Genomic DNA, 16,132 nt, shown 5'->3' with positions numbered 1-16,132 from the left:
TTGCTGAAAAACCAAACTGACAAATGTTTTGCAAAACTCCCATCTTTAACTCTTAATATAGATATATATTGTGGCAAGAAAACAAGCTATAGTGTCCCTTTAGCTGTGTAGCTAACCTTTGTGTGAAGAATTACAGGGATAAAAAACCCATTGGCACTCTATGAACTTTGCTTCAGAGGTTACTTGCTTCATTTACAAGAAAAATGAAAATTCCTGTGTGTTATCTGACTTCATCTTCCAATTTCTGAACAATTATGACTCTTTCTGCCAACCACCTGATGCAAGTACTGAGCACCACTGTGCCACTACATCTTCTGAGATACCCGTGTCTTCCCAGAAGCTCACCCTGTGTCCTCTCTGCCACATCATGCAAGGCAGTTTCTGCAGCCTTGTAGCCATGGCAGCTGCTGGTGGGTCTGAGAAAATAAGTCCCTGCAGAGGGCAGGATAAAGTCACATGGATTCAGCATACTAACTTAGTTATCCAGCAGCAGGTGGGAACCAACTTCTGCCTCTCTGGTTGCAAAAGAGGACAAAAATCTTCCCTGTCCTGGGTACCAAGCTCTACTTCCACAGCTCTCACCCATGGATAAGGTGAAAAGGACCCAGGCATCCTGCTGGACACTAAATTGAACATGCCTGTGCCACAGAAAAGGCTGACAATATCCTGAGCTGCACTGCTGTGCCAGGTTGAGGGAGGTGAGCCTTCCCCTCTACTCTGCACTGGGGAAGCCCCACCTGGAGTGCTGGGTCCAGTTCTGGGTTCCTCTGTGCAAGAGGGACAGGGGCATGCTGGAAAGAGTTCAAGAAATGCTCACAAAGATGATTAAAGGTTTAGAGCATCTGTGTTATGAGGAAAGGCTGTTCAGCCTGAAGAAGAGGAGGTTTGAGGGGGATCTTATCAATCTACATAAATGTTTGAAAGATGGTACAAAGAAGACACTGCCAGGCTCTTTTCTGTGGTGCCCAGTGACAAGATAAGAAAGAGGAAACACTTTTTACTGTGGGATGGCTGAGCACTGGTACAGGTTGTTCAGAGGAGTTCAGGATTCTCCCATCTTGGAGGTATTAAAAGTCTCTTTGGACATGGTTTAATAGAAGCCCTGCTTGAGCAGGGAGGTTGGACCAGATGAACTCCAGAGGGTCCTTCCAACCTCAGCCATTCTGTGATCTCTGGTCTATGATTTAAATACAGATTTTCTGGCATGGACAAGAATTTGTCAAAAGTTTTTAAAGAGCTTTAGAGATGGTGTGTGAAGTTCTAAATGTTTGTTGTTGGATATACTCAATAATGTAGCTAAAACCTTCAAACCAATAAAACCACAACCTAAGAACTTGCCTAAACTGCTGATGAGAGAGAGAAGGAAAGAAACTTTGCAAACAATTAATTGTCCTCATGTTAAAGGGAGAAATACAGGTTTATCCAAGCTCAGCTGAGTATTTTGGTGATCTCCTTCAATAGCCTCTTCTGTGGCTATCAAAACAGATTTTAAATGAGCAAGGAATAGAAATCCCTCATAATACTCATTCTAAAATTAGAAACAAGGCTTAAGAACATGTTTCCACATCTAATACACAGCCAGAGTATTTCATTATAGCAATCACAAAACATTTGAAGAAAGAGTGATTTGGGCCAGTGTTGAGCTGATGGAGGTGGAGTGCAGAATTTAGGAAATACTTGTTCCTTTTTCCTGTTGCAAAAATTAGAAAATCTTGGCATATTTTCAGGTCACAGACCAATTTGTGTCTTTGTTAGGTGTCCAAATGCATGAAATTGTACTAACACAAAAGCAGTAAGAATGAGAAAAGGATCCAACTTTAAAAGGAGAGATGGATCAAAGATACACTATCGAAATCATTATCAAAACTTCTTAGACCATGTTGAAAAAATAAGAGACAGGCAAAACAATTTTCAGTCAAAATTATCTGAAATTTCGGTGAGACAGATGTTTCTGTGAGAATAGTTCAAGTTACTCAGAGAGGAATTTTTGAAGCCGTTTCAAAATACTTATAATTAAACACTTCTTTTACCCAAATTAACCTGTTTCTCTCCCTTATCCTGGGTACCTTCAATCTGCTCCCTTATCCTGGGTACCTTCAATCTGCTCCACAATACTTAATTCTAATAAGATGTTTTATTTTGTTTTCCTCTAGGCCAATTCCATCAGGGCTGCAGGTCTATTTATCTTTTTGCTGTATCAAGTGCTTTACTTCAACATCATTGTCTCTGCTAAAGTGCAGTTTGGCCCTACTTTCCAGACTTCTCCTCATTCTTCGTTTCAGGTTAGAGGGTTTTTTTTTCTGTTGTAAATATCCAGGTTGCTTCTGAACCTTGTGGCACAACTGGAGTCACATGGCTGGTGCATGGCTGGAGATCTGTCCTGGGCTAAATGAAAGCTGTGTACCAGACCTTCAAGCCAACAAAGTCATTTGCAAAACACAGTTTACTGCTTGAATCAATCTAATTTTTTTTCATCTCATCTTTTCCAATGAAGTCTGGAGCAACTTCCCATGGAACAGGACTTCCTAATCTCACTCAGTTCTAATTTGGATCACGTGTGCCTGGAAAAATAAATGAAAATAAGGTTTTGGGGTGACTTTTTGCTGTTTCAGTTCTAGCACCTGCACAGCTAGAACAGGAGTGCAGTGCTGGTAGATGGGAACATGATGAAACAGCCTCTTGGTCAGCCCATGGTGACAAATAAATGATCTCTGGTTACTGAGCTTCAGGACACCTCAGGTCTATGGCAATGTCAGCTTCTTTCCTGTTCCTGGTGCTGTGTGTGCCTCAGTCTGCAGCCCCAGATGGGTCTAAGCAATAGAAAGTCTCTGCAGCAGCATGGGAGCTGTGAGCTCCTCCACTCACCTTTGCTGCAACTATTGCCTTTGAACGAAAAGTTTTTTTGAGGTTATGGGTAGTGGTGCAAGTAGCAGCTACACCCAGGACAGCAAGGAGGAGTCCGTGCACCAGTCCCATGGAATCTCAACAGGAGGGGGGAATAATCTCCCACAGACCACCCCAAATCATCAAACCAGTATGAACTGTACTTGCCATGACAAGAGCCAGGCATCAAAGCTCTAGTGCTTACATATTCTATTAAGTGTTTTAATATTAGAGCAGGGAGACCAGAAAAACTGCAACCTTTGGGTTCCCTGAGGTCTCCTAAAGAAGGCCATGAGGGACAAAACACTGTATTTTTTCTGTTCTTTTCTACAATATTAAACCACTTAATAGAATATGTAAGCTCTTGAGCTTTGATGCTTGGTTCTTGGCATGCCAGAGGCTTTGTTACATGTTTCTACAGTAATTGAAAGAAATATCCATCTGTAGCAATTTCATTTTTTAGCAAGCTGAACAGATTCTTGGGAGGTAGGAGCTGCAAACATATGAAAGGGAATAAAATAGTTTCTATCGAGCTCAATTCTCTTAGTTCTGCTTTTGAGGAAACAATCACAGAGGAGTGTTGTAGAGGAGCCCTGGAACCTGAGCTGACACATTCACAATCTTGGTTCAAATAATGCTGCATGCAGCCAGCCCTGGGGATGCTTACAAAACTGCCACACCACGTTAGCAGACAGGGCTGGGGTTGTGCCACCAGACTCTGGGTGCAAGACAGCAGCTCCAATTATCCAGCTCGGACTTGTTTCCTGAGTCACAACAACTGTTCACCAAATCTCATCCACCTTATCATGGTTCATCCTCCCCTCTTCTTATCCTTTATTCTGTTATGGTTTGTTGGTATGATTTTGGGACAGTGATTTGTCTCCTGCCCTGTTTGCTTACATTATGTCACAATAGGACCCTGATCTTGGTCCAGAAAAACAGACATTACAACTAAAAAGTAACAGTCACGGAACAGCTATTCAAAAATCAATTAAAAAATGGGAAAATGGGATATGCTACAAGCGAAGGTGACCTTGGAGGAGTAGCATAAAAGTGAAATGGAACCAAGAAAGAACTTAGGAGAAATTTGTAAAGCCAGAACTTTGTAGACATTTGGCAAGGTGCTGAACAGGGAAAATTTCTTTGAATAGCGGAGAATCAAGTTTCCACAGTGAGGTTTGTTATGGCCTTTGAGAGCTCAGAATTTTACAGCTTCAGCAGATGGACTTCACCCAGGTAATATGTTATTTTTTTGGAACCTAAGATGTGTGGTTAGCAGCACCCCCACCAACATCTTTCATTTCTGAAGTTGGCACTGTTTTGGGGATTGGCAACCAATTGCCTACGATGCATGTTCACAGCACTGTGACATCCTGACACAGAAAATCTCACCACTCTGGAGTGCTCCAGGAACACTACCTCCAATCTAAAGGCACAAAACTCCCCAAAAGTAAGGAGTATGCCCTATCTTACCTTTCTGCTGAAAAGCAGCAGGGATTTGTTTGCTATTGTTTGCCCTACACTATTCTCATCTGAAATGTGTAGCTGCAGAGAAGAATTACAGTGAGATTCCTTTTTTTTCTGCCAGATATTAGAGTGAGCTCAGTTGTGCATTTAGCTGGTCTCTCCAGGTAGCTGAGCACCTCAAGGCAAAGAGAGGTGCTGTAAGGCCAGCCTGTGAAATACATGAGATTTTAATTCACATTATGAACATCATAAGCCTTTGACTTTACAGCTGCCCCTAGAGAGCAAAGCCAGAATATCTTTTGTAGCAGTGTCAGTTGAAATGTCAATTCAGAGCATGTTGTTCTGCACAACTCCTCAAAATGTTGTATCTTTTTATTGATATAGTGAAAAAAATAGAATCATGGAATTGGTTGGGTTGGAATGGCCCTTAAAGATCATTGTGTTCCAAACCCTTTGCCAGCGGCACAGACACTTTCCTATAGACCAGGTGCTCAAAGTCCCATTCAACCTGGCCATGAACACATCCAGGGATGGAGCATTCTGGGCTCCTCTGGCCAAGCTGTTCCTCACCACCCTCAAGAAAGTGCTTGAAATTTTTATGTAGCTGACATCCAGCCTGCAGTTGTCAATGTCACCAGAGAAATCACTGCAGAGCAGGACCATGCCCACAACTACCACAGCTTGATGACAAGGGTGTTTAGATTCTCTTTCCTTATAAGCTGCACCCCCACAATGACAAAACAAACAAATAAAAGAAAAAAATATAACCTTCAATCTGCAAAACCTAGGTTTATAATGTTCCATTACTCTGACAAACAGAAATCCACTTGCAGAACAGACTAAATGCATTTTAAACCAAACGGCCTTTGCTCACCCTCTCCTTTGGGGCACAACCCTTTTCCAGGCTGTTCCCATCCACTCCAAATCCAAAGTGCCCACTCCAGTTGATTGTGTCTTTCTCTCCCCACGGAGGTCTGGCTGCTGTCTCTCACTGCCTTCTCAGCAGTCTGCTTGCAGGGTGAGTTCCTGGCTACTTGCTGCAGCTACTCCTGTCTGCTGCCTTGCCTTGCCCTCTTGTCCCCTCCAGGCACAACTTCTCCACTTTCACCTGAAGGGCCTGCCTGACCCAGTGCCTCTCCTCACAGGACACAACACAAAAGGAAAACAAGCAAATTAATCATTTCACAGGTGTCTTATAGCAAAGTGTCAGTGCTGACTAAAAAAGATTTGAGAATAGCTGTAAGTGTTCTGGCAAAAAGGAAAAAAAAAAGAATGTAATCCTTGATAAAATGATGGAGGTCAGCAAACTGCAGCTAAAAATGGAGATAGCAATGAGATAAACACCAGCTGTTTTTTAAATCCTTCTGAAGCAATGTACGAGGTGAATTTCAGGTGTTTAAGAGGACATATGAAAAGTTCTTGGAAAACACACTGCTGTAAAGGAATATTAGAGGAAGAAGAAATATATATGGTTGTTGCCAGCCAGGATAAATTATTATTAATGTTTGCAGTGGATGCCCAAATAACAGGCACCAGAACAGCGCAATGGTTTGGCCTCAAAAAGCCTCTAGACACCAAACTTTTTCACATAGCAAGATGCAAAAGGTCCAGTTTCTGTGTTTTGCATTAGTAGGGGGGAAGTGAATAGAGAAAGCTGACAGCTGCCAGATGGCACAAATAGCTCCACATTACCAAGTACATAAGTTTATGACAGAAGACTTGCAGTTTTGCAAGAGCTCAGCCTTCAGAAAGTACACCTAAAAGTTCATATACTGTATAAATCAGGATGACCGAACAAGGTTTTCAGCTTCCTCTGGAACACTCCTTATCTCTGGAATTTTGGACCATCAGCTTCAATCCCTTGCTTCAGTGAATTCTGAATGCCATATTATTACTCTTCAGTCCCCTCTTCCCAGCTCCTGCAGTCCTCACAGCATCTCTTCAGGAGGTGTTGGAACTGCTTTGGGCTTACCTTAGTGGCTGTTTCTCCATGTATCCTTTACTGAAGTGTGTGAATTCCTGATACCACCTAGGGCAGCCCTGAAAGGAAAATGCTGAACTGCAAATCCTGTAAAATGGGTTGGGTCACAGGAAAAGACACAGGATGTTGTTTTTTTAATCTTGCTATCAGTTCATTGAATTTCTAACTTTATGCAGTTTCCAGAGACAAATAGAAATATTAAACTGGGCCCTTTATAAGGTACACTGACCTAATCCTCAGTAAAAGATGAAAAAGTCAAGGCTGAAGACTTCTGTGACCAGCTACGAGTGAAGATCCACAAATGTAACAGGGGAATGTAGTTTATCTGCATGCATCCTCCTTTCTGGGGGTTTCTGCATGTAATGCTGCTCACCTGACCAGCTAGAGGACAAATTTTTATTGCTGTAAGTCGTATTTCTTTTCTTGTAAAACAGGACAGAAATAAAAGACCCTACATGCTGGTTAGTAATAAGATGGGATAAGATGGAACGAGAAAATTTCCCTTCATATATAAAATCAAGATCTGAACCTAAATAAAATCTGCAGGCTGGAAACTTGTGCAAGGTGCCCTTTTTGCTCTGTCTAAGTTTGTCCCACTCGTCCTCCAGGTATGTGCACATATGAAAAGAGTCTCAGCTCTGAGTTGGTTTTGAAGTTTCAACAACACAAACAGGGAAATCTGTTCTGTGTCATCAGTATTAGGCACTGAATTTGTATGTCTGCAGTAATTGCCAAAAGATTTCTCACCCCAGCTTTGTTGTGATTCTGATGTTCTCTAAATGTCAGTGAAATCAGATAACCGCCCCTTCACTAAATAATGTCTGTCCTCTCCCTCTGTCCAGGGGACGAACATATTGCCAGGGACTTTTAAATAGAATGAAAGATGGGAAGTGCTGAAACAGCCACATGTACTTCAAATTCTTCTTTTAAGAGTGGTTGTCATTAGCACAGATTATTTTTGTTCATTGCATATGTACATTTTCTAAATAAAATTCCCAGTACTATTGCCCCTTTCTCAAAAAACCATCAGGCACTCAGGCCCAAAGTTATAGCAAAAGAAAATTTTTATCTCTTTAGAAGGCAAAATAAATCATTCTTTGGGAATACTGCCAATCAGAGACTTATTGCAAATGAAAAAAAATCACACAGCTATCACTGTATTTGGATCAATGACACCTGTTTCTAGGTAGATTCAGTGCAACTGTTATGTGTGCAGATGTACACACATGCTGTTATTTATAGAAGGGTTCACAGCCCATTAGAAACCATCTTGTAAAAAAGCTGACTTTAAAACCTCTGAAGATGCTTTTATGGAGCTTCCAGATGCTTGGATAGTCAGCCAAATCTCTGGTCCACAAGAACAGGATGGAGATCTAAAAAAACCAGGTTGTGTTTTTAATTTTCTCCTGCAATATCTCTTGCATTTGGCACTGAAAGAAAACATAATAATTCCAGAGAACCAAAATCAGTCTGAGTTCAAAGGAAAGTTTCAGTTCAGTTTGTGGATATCTAAACTGGCATCCTCTCCCTACAGGGGGTAAATGCAACTGATGTCTCTCATAATATTTTCTATAAATAACATCAGCACAAAGGTTTGCAAGACAGGGTCCCAAGAGAATGAGGGTAGTTGATATTCTACTCTGATCTGAATGAAAGCAATCTCATTACTGACCTCCCTTTCTTGTTAGCATTGTTAAAAACTTTAACTATTAGTAAAAGATGTTTATTCTTTTGTGTAATTTTATAGACTCATTCTAGAAGAAAGAAAGCACTATCTGGGCTTGATCCTATCTAAGGAACTGAAATTAAGGAGTGGACAAAAAACAGATGCAGAACTGAGTTCTGATTGTGCAGTGTTCATGTGCATACCCAGAGATGCAGGAGCATTTCTACTGTATTTTCATCCATTTACTATGCAGTACCATGACATGTTTTCATGTAGATGCTGTACCTGAGCTCACCTCCTCTTTTATTCCTTCAATGACCTTCTACAGAGCTGTTAAGCAATGGAGGGTGATTTTTCTTCAGTAGTGCTCTGTTCCATCAGCATTTGCTGCTTCCACACAGTGAGAAATACACTTTCCTCCCAGCTTGCACAATTTAAGTCTTATCACGTAGGTAGAAGCAGTCTATTGGCAGTCAAAACAGACATGTCTTACTTTGCATTTTTCATGATACCAATACCTGTGAACAGAAACTTCACAGATTTTCAGATTTAACTACTACTGGCTTAGTTTACTTTAAATGATAAGTTGTGGGAAAAGAGAAAAGGATAACTGAATGTGATCAGGAGAAAGAACTGAGTTATTGCACTGGCCCTTTTCTGCCTGTCCCTTAGGTTCAGTAGGGTAGTTTTAGGAAGGAGGTTTTCAAGGAAACTGAGTGACTCTGGAGCCCTCAGTCAGGCAGTCTGGGCAGGCTGCAGTACCTGGAGGAGTGGAGCAGCACCGGTGCTGACTGCACAGGCTGTGGCAGCAGAAATAGCACAGCTCCATCAAAGCACTGCTGTCCTGACCTAAAAACCCAGCTAGGGAATGAGTTCACAGCCACAGGGGCAGTGCTGAGCTGCCACAGCTACCCTGCTCTCCCTCTTCATGCTCTCCTGAAGACGCAGTGTAACATCCCACCTGCACTAGATAGTGTTTTTATTTTATTTTATTTTATTTTATTTTATTTTATTTTATTTTATTTTATTTTATTTTATTTTATTTTATTTTATTTTATTTTATTTTATTTTATTTTATTTTATTTTATTTATTTTCTTATTTATTTCTTTAAGCCTCCAGAGCCTCAGTGCTACGTAGGATTTAACACATCCAGGAAGGCACTAGAACAAAGGGCCATGCCCAGAAAAGTAATGAACACATGCTGTCATAACATGACAGTTAAAGTCACCTCCCTGCTCCTGTGAAACCTTCTGTTTCTTCAGCCTCCTCAGCACATATGCTTTACCAACTCAAACTCACTCCTGCACTGGTAAATACATATCATCAACTACCCTTTGACTATTTTATGCTAACAGAGTCTGTGTCTCTGCTGGAAAACACAGCAAAATTTCATTTGGTTTAGTAAGCTAAAAGAGGGTTTACTCAGCTGCAAACAATACCACTGGTTGTTGTGCAGTGTACTTTACCATCTGACCACAGACACCAAAGTAGTACACAAAAGAGAAAAACAGGAATTAAACTTCAGAAATTTAAAATCTTCACTCTGGAGCAAATGTCTTTCACTAGGTCAGGAAGCACTAAGGAGCAGTTTTAAGACAGTACACAGAGAGGTCAAGAGTGACTTTTTTCCATGGGGGACAGCTAATAGCTGCCTTGCAATTGCTGGATGGACAAGCCCATGGAAAAGATGTGTCTCAAGGCTAAGGACCTATAAGTCTGGGACCTGATGGCAGAAATTAGAGCCAGAAGGCAGGGCCTTGGCAAGGCATAATTTCTTTAATTTTGAGGAAAATAAAAATAATTGCCTCTCACAGAACTTCCAAAAGAATGAGGTGAATTTTGTTAATTGAGGCTTTTATTCTAAATATATTTCAGTGCTATTGATGAAAGAAGGAACTCAGACCTGAATCCAGAATGAGAGTCAAAACTGGAGTGCACACTACAATGTGGTTTGTATGTCAATCATTGCCTAAACTATATGTTTCTAATTGCTACAACTGAAAACAATATCTGTGTTTTTCATAGGAAGAGATCAAAACCTAAACCTGTGCTACAATCCAGCCTTTGTTGGGACTGGTGACAAACCTTCAGCCTTCTTCCAGTCAGGAAGCTTAGTTGTTCTGGAAAGATCCATGGCATGGTTTGCCATGGGCAGGGACACCTCCCACAAGAGCAAACACCAGGTTGCTCAATGTCCCATCCAACTTGGCCTTGAACACTCCCAGGGGTGGGAATCCACAATTTCTCTGGGCAACCTGCTCCAGTGCCTCACTACCCTCACAGGGAAGAGTTTCTTCCTTATATCTAAACTAAATTTCAAATCTTTCAGTTTGAACTCATTACTCCTTGTCCTTTCACTGCAGTTCCTGACAAAGAATCTCTCTCTGGCTTCTTCTGGGCTCAAAAAGGATGCAAAAGAAAAACACAGCAAGAACAACCTCTCATAATGCTGCATCAAAGAAAAGTTGGTACTTCTCGCTTTCTTTCTTAGTCTTTCTTTTTCTTCTTTCTGGCTGGAGTGTCGGTCTTTCTTTCTGTGCTTTCTTTCTTTCGTTTGTTTCTTGCTGTGCGTGCTGGCGGCTGGATCGTTCTTCGTCGGCGTCTCGGTCTGTCCGTCTTCCTGTCGGTCTTCCGTCTCGGCGTGCTTCTGCTGTCTTTGCCGCGTCCTTCACGTCCTTCCTTCCTTCCTTCCTTCCTTACGTCCTTCCTCCTGCCTTCCTTCCTTCCTTCCTTCCTTCCTTCCGTCCTTCCTTCCTTCCTTCCTTCCTTCCTTCCTTCCTTCCTTCCTTCCTTCCTCCTCCTTCCCTTTCTTTCCTTCCTTTCCTTTCCACTTGACATGTACAAAAGTGTAATTCACAGCTCCTTTGTTGCTGCCTCATGTCAAAATGCTGTCACAAGGTGCAGATTGATTCTGCAGAGTGAACCTGTTGAAAAGTCCTTGACCATTGGATTAGAATGGATAGAATGAAAGAATTGCTGGAGCCCATCTCCAGCTGAACCTTTCGAGCTGCACCAGCAGTGGTGTGCCAAGGCAGAACAAGTTTGCCATATGGGTGATGCACATTGCTTTGTGGAAGAACTAAATTTTCATATCCCAGAAGCCATAAAACATCCTCACTGCACTTTGAATGCAGCCAGGCAAATGAGAATGCAATCCTAGGGCCCCCTGTAGCTCCCATTTCAGTTCTAATTTCAGAACAGGAGCTTTATCTTGAAATCTTTATTCAGACACACACACAAAAATTGAATCAAACTGCAAATGTATTTTCTCACCACTTGCCCTTTTCACAAGCAAGGATCTCATGCAGGCTTGGAACATACATTATGAAGCTTTTCACTCTTACAATCTTACAATCCCCATTTCTGACACTGGAACTAATTCAGAGTAAGGTTCTGAGGTCCACCACACCCCGGACTCAGGGAATCACATGCTCCTGCAGGATGACAGGACACTACAGCCAGCTGCATCCTGTAACCATGTGCAACTGGCAGCTCAGAACCAGCACATGGCATTCTGAGTTCATTTAAAGTGGAAGACAAAACAACTCCAATTACTTTTTTATTTGCTCCAGGTTGGGTATCTTCATGCAGCCTGCAACCAAGGCAATTGAGGAACAACAAGTTAGCTGTGAGGGAATGTATTTCAGCTAGAACTCTTAAAATGTTGCAAAGGTTGATCTCTGACCTGCAGGAGGTGTACTGCTTTTAAAAAGCTTGACATTTGCATGGAATAGTTGTTTCCAATAACTATGGTATTTTCTCCCCTCACGCTTGTTGTTTTAACTATTACATTAATACGTAGAAATTCATGCCAGCCCAATAAACTCATGTCAAAAGGACATCAAGTCTGTATGAGCAGCCCTCACAATAGTGCTGTTATACTTCAACATGATTGTCAGATTATTATTTTTAAATAACAAGTAGAAGAGACTATATCTTCTCATCCTTGGAAACCAAGCTGTTTTTTTGCTGAGACTTAAAACAACATTAGTCTGAGCCAGAGACTAAGCATGGGAAAACTGAATGCTGATGATATTCATCAGGCATTGCTATTTCAGCCCCAGCCCAGGCTCACTGAAAGGATTGTCAGACGTGTTTCAGTGCAGGCAGGATTTACAGTATAAATGACAACAAGACAACATAAACAGCAGTGAATAAGACTTGCTGGATGATTGGATGGAAATACTATAGTGTTGTGAATGCATTATTAGTTGTTGTGGTTTTTTTTTTTTTTTTTTTTTTTTTTTTGCAGGGGGTTTGCACTTTTTATACTGAATATATACTCTTAGTATATACTTAATATATGTTCTCAAAATCCAGAGTTCCCCCTTATCCCATAGCTACAATTATCCTCCCCCAAAGACAGATATGCACACAGTAATCACTGCCAGAGCTTTCACAGATACCTGTGCAAGAAGAAGCTATCACCACTCTATTCATAGTTTCTATGTATAATATGGCAAGTGCACCATCTAGTCACAGCACTGCTCACTGCCACAGCCATGGCCTGCTAAAGCACCTTGCAAACATTCGAGCAAACACTGTCCATGTTCAAAATGTTCTTTTTTTTTTTTTTTTTTTTTTTTTTTTTAATATACAATCAGTTTGGTTCTCTGGAACTTTAGGGCCAATGTATTTCTGTAGAAAAAAACATGAATATTGATTGGGCAGAAGCTTGTGGGCAGCCTTAGCTGGAACTTTTCAGTGGAAACTCACTCATTTGCAAACTCAGCATTGCCCACAAGAGACAGAACATATGTAAGTGTTTATTATGTGAATACAACTGAAGACCTATTTAAGCTGATAGTTTAATACTCCAGCATTTGTACCACAGGCTTCAATACCATTTTGTCTCCTCTACATCAAGTTCTTCCAAAGGCTGGAGACAAGAAAGAACAGCAAGGAGTCCTTTTCAGCTACAATTGCTTTTTTGAAAGACTTCCATCATGGTCCTGCCCAAACAAATGACACTATTTTTGCCCAACTATTGGCAAAATCAGGATACAAACAGACAGCTCTTCAACCATTTAGGAGGGTCTTTGCTGAATATCATTGAATTAAACTGCAAATGTATTTTCTTCCAACTAGCCCTTTTCATGTGCAAGGACCTCAGGCAGGCTGAGGTTATCATGAAAAATATCATGTTTGCTGAATGTCATCAAACTCATTTGCTGAATATCATCAATCCCATTTCAGCCTCCTCACTTCTTGCCTCTCTTTAAACTGTGCAGTGGATGGTAGACACTCATCCATACCAGGATGTCCAATTCCTCACCATCTTGTAGTGGTCACACATGCCCTGCCGCCTGTAAGCAATTGGGTAGAGTATGGCAAATCTAAACAGCACATCTCAGGGGGAACAGAAGAAAAGAACAAAGCCTAAACTCCCTGCTTCTTCTAGCTATGCCACCTACTTAGATTTCCTCCCCTGCCTGAAGCTAGTCGCGCCTGCTAGAACGTCAAGGACTTTGAGGACTTTCATTGTTTCCAGGTTAACTGGGTGGCCTTCATTCCTCTTCTGTCTTGGGATTCTGTGGAGACCATCCCACTGTTTTACTTCACATCCTCAAAGCAAATGCTTGGACTCACCATTCCATTGTCTCTTTAAACTAGGCTATTTCTCCATTTTCTTCTCCTTTTTTGTGTGCCTCTGCTAAGTAGAACATGAAGCCCTTTGCTAAATTTGTTAGTGGATTATGGCTGCATCAATTTGGGCATGATCTTCCACTCTAAATTCTCTACCACCATTCTGTTTGTTTGCTTTTATCCATGCCACTGTAGTTACTCTCAAAGACAGATGGATTTGAGACACTACTGTGCATAATGTAAAGAAGCTCCCTTTTCCCCAAATCCATGCTTCAGGAAACGATGTAAGTGGTTCCCTACTTAGGAACTGGAGGGAGCTACTGGAAAGCCATTTGCATGTCACAATTTTGTGACCTGGCCAGCAGGGCTAATCTCTAATGTTTTCTCTGGAGAGGAAAAGTCTTGAGGCTGGGGGACAGCCTGAATTTTTTGCACCCTTTTTCACTCATCAGTAATATTTTTTTTTAATGAAGATCATAACCGTAGGACAGAAAAATGAAAATCTCCAGCCAAGATCAATGCAGAATCCGTGCAGTAATGAGCAAAAATATCAAAAGGACTGATATTCAAAAGGAAGACGACACCCCAAGGTAACAGCAGCAGTTTCATTGAAACTATTGGACAATTCCAGCTTTCCAAAGGGGAGAACAGGATTGGGCCTGCAGGCATCTGTGCAGAGCAAGCCTGATAAAGCTGCAGCTTCTCCCTCTTAGCTCCCTCAACCTCACACGTGCTCTATAAAGCACAAACTAAGATCTCCCCTGCTGAGCTAATCTCTTAGAATATAACAGCCCTGCAGTTGTCTAAAGAAAAACTGCCTCAGACAGGGCTCCACATCAGACTTGGTTCCTTTATGGCTCTTTCCCAACAGTAAGCCCGCACGTGATCCTTATGCTTTCATCTCTGGCTTCCAGGCAATCTTTGTTCTCTCTCAGCAAGGAGGCATCAAAAACTTTCTTGGGCTCAAAACTACAGGGACTACTCCAACACTCCCTGAAAACAGGCTGCCTTTCATATCTCCCAGCAATCCAGGCTCCCAGCCACCAGATCAGTCAGATCTCCTCAGTCCTCCAAGTCCCATTAGTTAGGAAGAAAAACAGGCGCAGGTGAGAGTAGAGGCCTGAATCCCTTCAAAGCTTACATCTGCCCATGATAAAATGCAGGATTCATGTAATACTTCCAGTAATTTAAACACTGGAAAGAAGAATGGAATAACTCCAGGTTTATTTAGCCTTTTGAAATATTACCTATTTCTTGCTGGAAATATTGTAGATGCACAGCTCCCAGCAAGTTGTGGTGTGCCTGCATCTGCTCTGGAAATCTGAGTGAAGTTCTGTCCTTCAATTTGGTACAAAAAGATTTTTAAAAATTAAAGCACGTATTTTCCCTTTTCCAATTTGAGCAGCTTAGAAAGCCAAAAAGGCAGAGACAGGCAAATAAAAATCTCATAATGCAGTGTGAGAAGAAAAATGGATAAGAATGGATATTAGAATATTGACAAAGTTGCTGTGCATGACCTTTGGGTTAAAAAAATAGTCAAGCAAAATGAGAGAGTCTAGGAGCATACCAGTATGCCAAAATATTTTCATTTAGCTGAATTTATATAAAATAATTTCTTGGTTGTCCTTTCATTATTCCTAATTTCCTCTTGGTGACTGTTAATTTAAGCTACTTTCATTAATGTAGTGTTCTTTATAAATCACAGAATCCTAGAAGGGTTTGGATTGAGGAGGACATTAAAGATCATCTAGTTCCACCTCCTGTACTGTGGTCAGGGACACAAATAGGTTGCTCAAAGCCTTATCCAGCACTTGCCAACACTGCCCTTGAACCCTTTAAAAGTACACAGTGTCCTCGTTTGGGCTACCAAAAGCCATGGACAAGTTAGAAGGATGGCCAAATTCTACTTTCAGTTTAATTCCAAAGGAGAACAGTAATTCTCTTTGGGGAAACACTGCTGTCTTTCTCTGCTGATGCAGATGTGGTTTTGCTGTAGCTCACCATGTCAGAAGCAGTGGTTACCTACAGGCGAAGGACAACTGGCATGTTCTGCTTCTCTGTTTTTGCCATTTTCCCATAGCCAACCACCGCGAGTGGGTTACCAACTTTCCGATGTGAAACGCGAAGGGAGCGGTTTGAGACGATTCCAATGGTTCTGTGCTCAAATGCTGCCATCAAGCGGACAGACACAGTAGAAGACTGGAACTAATAGTGAGGACATTGTTTTGAAAGAGGAAAGTGGATGGAGAGACAAAGAATGAAACAGTATTTTTGCTCCAAGAGTCATGTTACAAAACCTTTTTTGGTCTAATAAAAATTTCTTACTAAGCCTGGCTATTTCCCTCTTTTATATTATATCACTTTCATATTTTAGCCTCTTTCAAGTTGCTCAGACTTGACTTTGAGAGACCATGAAAATTTTAGGCTTCTCTGTGCCTCTGTAGAATTTGTCTCGATTGCTAGGGACAAGAATCACATTCTTCACTGTGTACCCATGGACTTCTCTGAGAACCTCAGATATGAGCTTCAGCACAGTTTCCCCATCCCA

The 16,132-nt window shown here is 41.4% G+C and overlaps 1 long non-coding RNA gene across 2 annotated transcripts; it reads left to right on the top strand.

Moving 5' to 3' along the window:
- The first annotated feature begins 9,884 nt into the window (after positions 1–9,884).
- On the top strand, positions 9,885–15,859 carry LOC108961311 (uncharacterized). 2 transcript variants are annotated; one of them, XR_001989541.3, is made up of 3 exons: positions 9,885–9,951; positions 10,362–10,462; positions 15,665–15,859. It is a non-coding gene; the product is annotated as an uncharacterized LOC108961311 (long non-coding RNA). The 2 variants fall into 2 exon arrangements; XR_007777650.1 differs by lacking the exon at positions 15,665–15,859 and adding an exon at positions 14,058–14,157.
- Positions 15,860–16,132: the final 273 nt, after the last annotated feature.

The sequence above is a fragment of the Serinus canaria genome, chromosome 5 (assembly GCF_022539315.1).
Source record: "Serinus canaria isolate serCan28SL12 chromosome 5, serCan2020, whole genome shotgun sequence".
Lineage (NCBI taxonomy): Eukaryota > Metazoa > Chordata > Aves > Passeriformes > Fringillidae > Serinus > Serinus canaria.
This window is presented reverse-complemented; position numbering and strand designations above follow the sequence as displayed.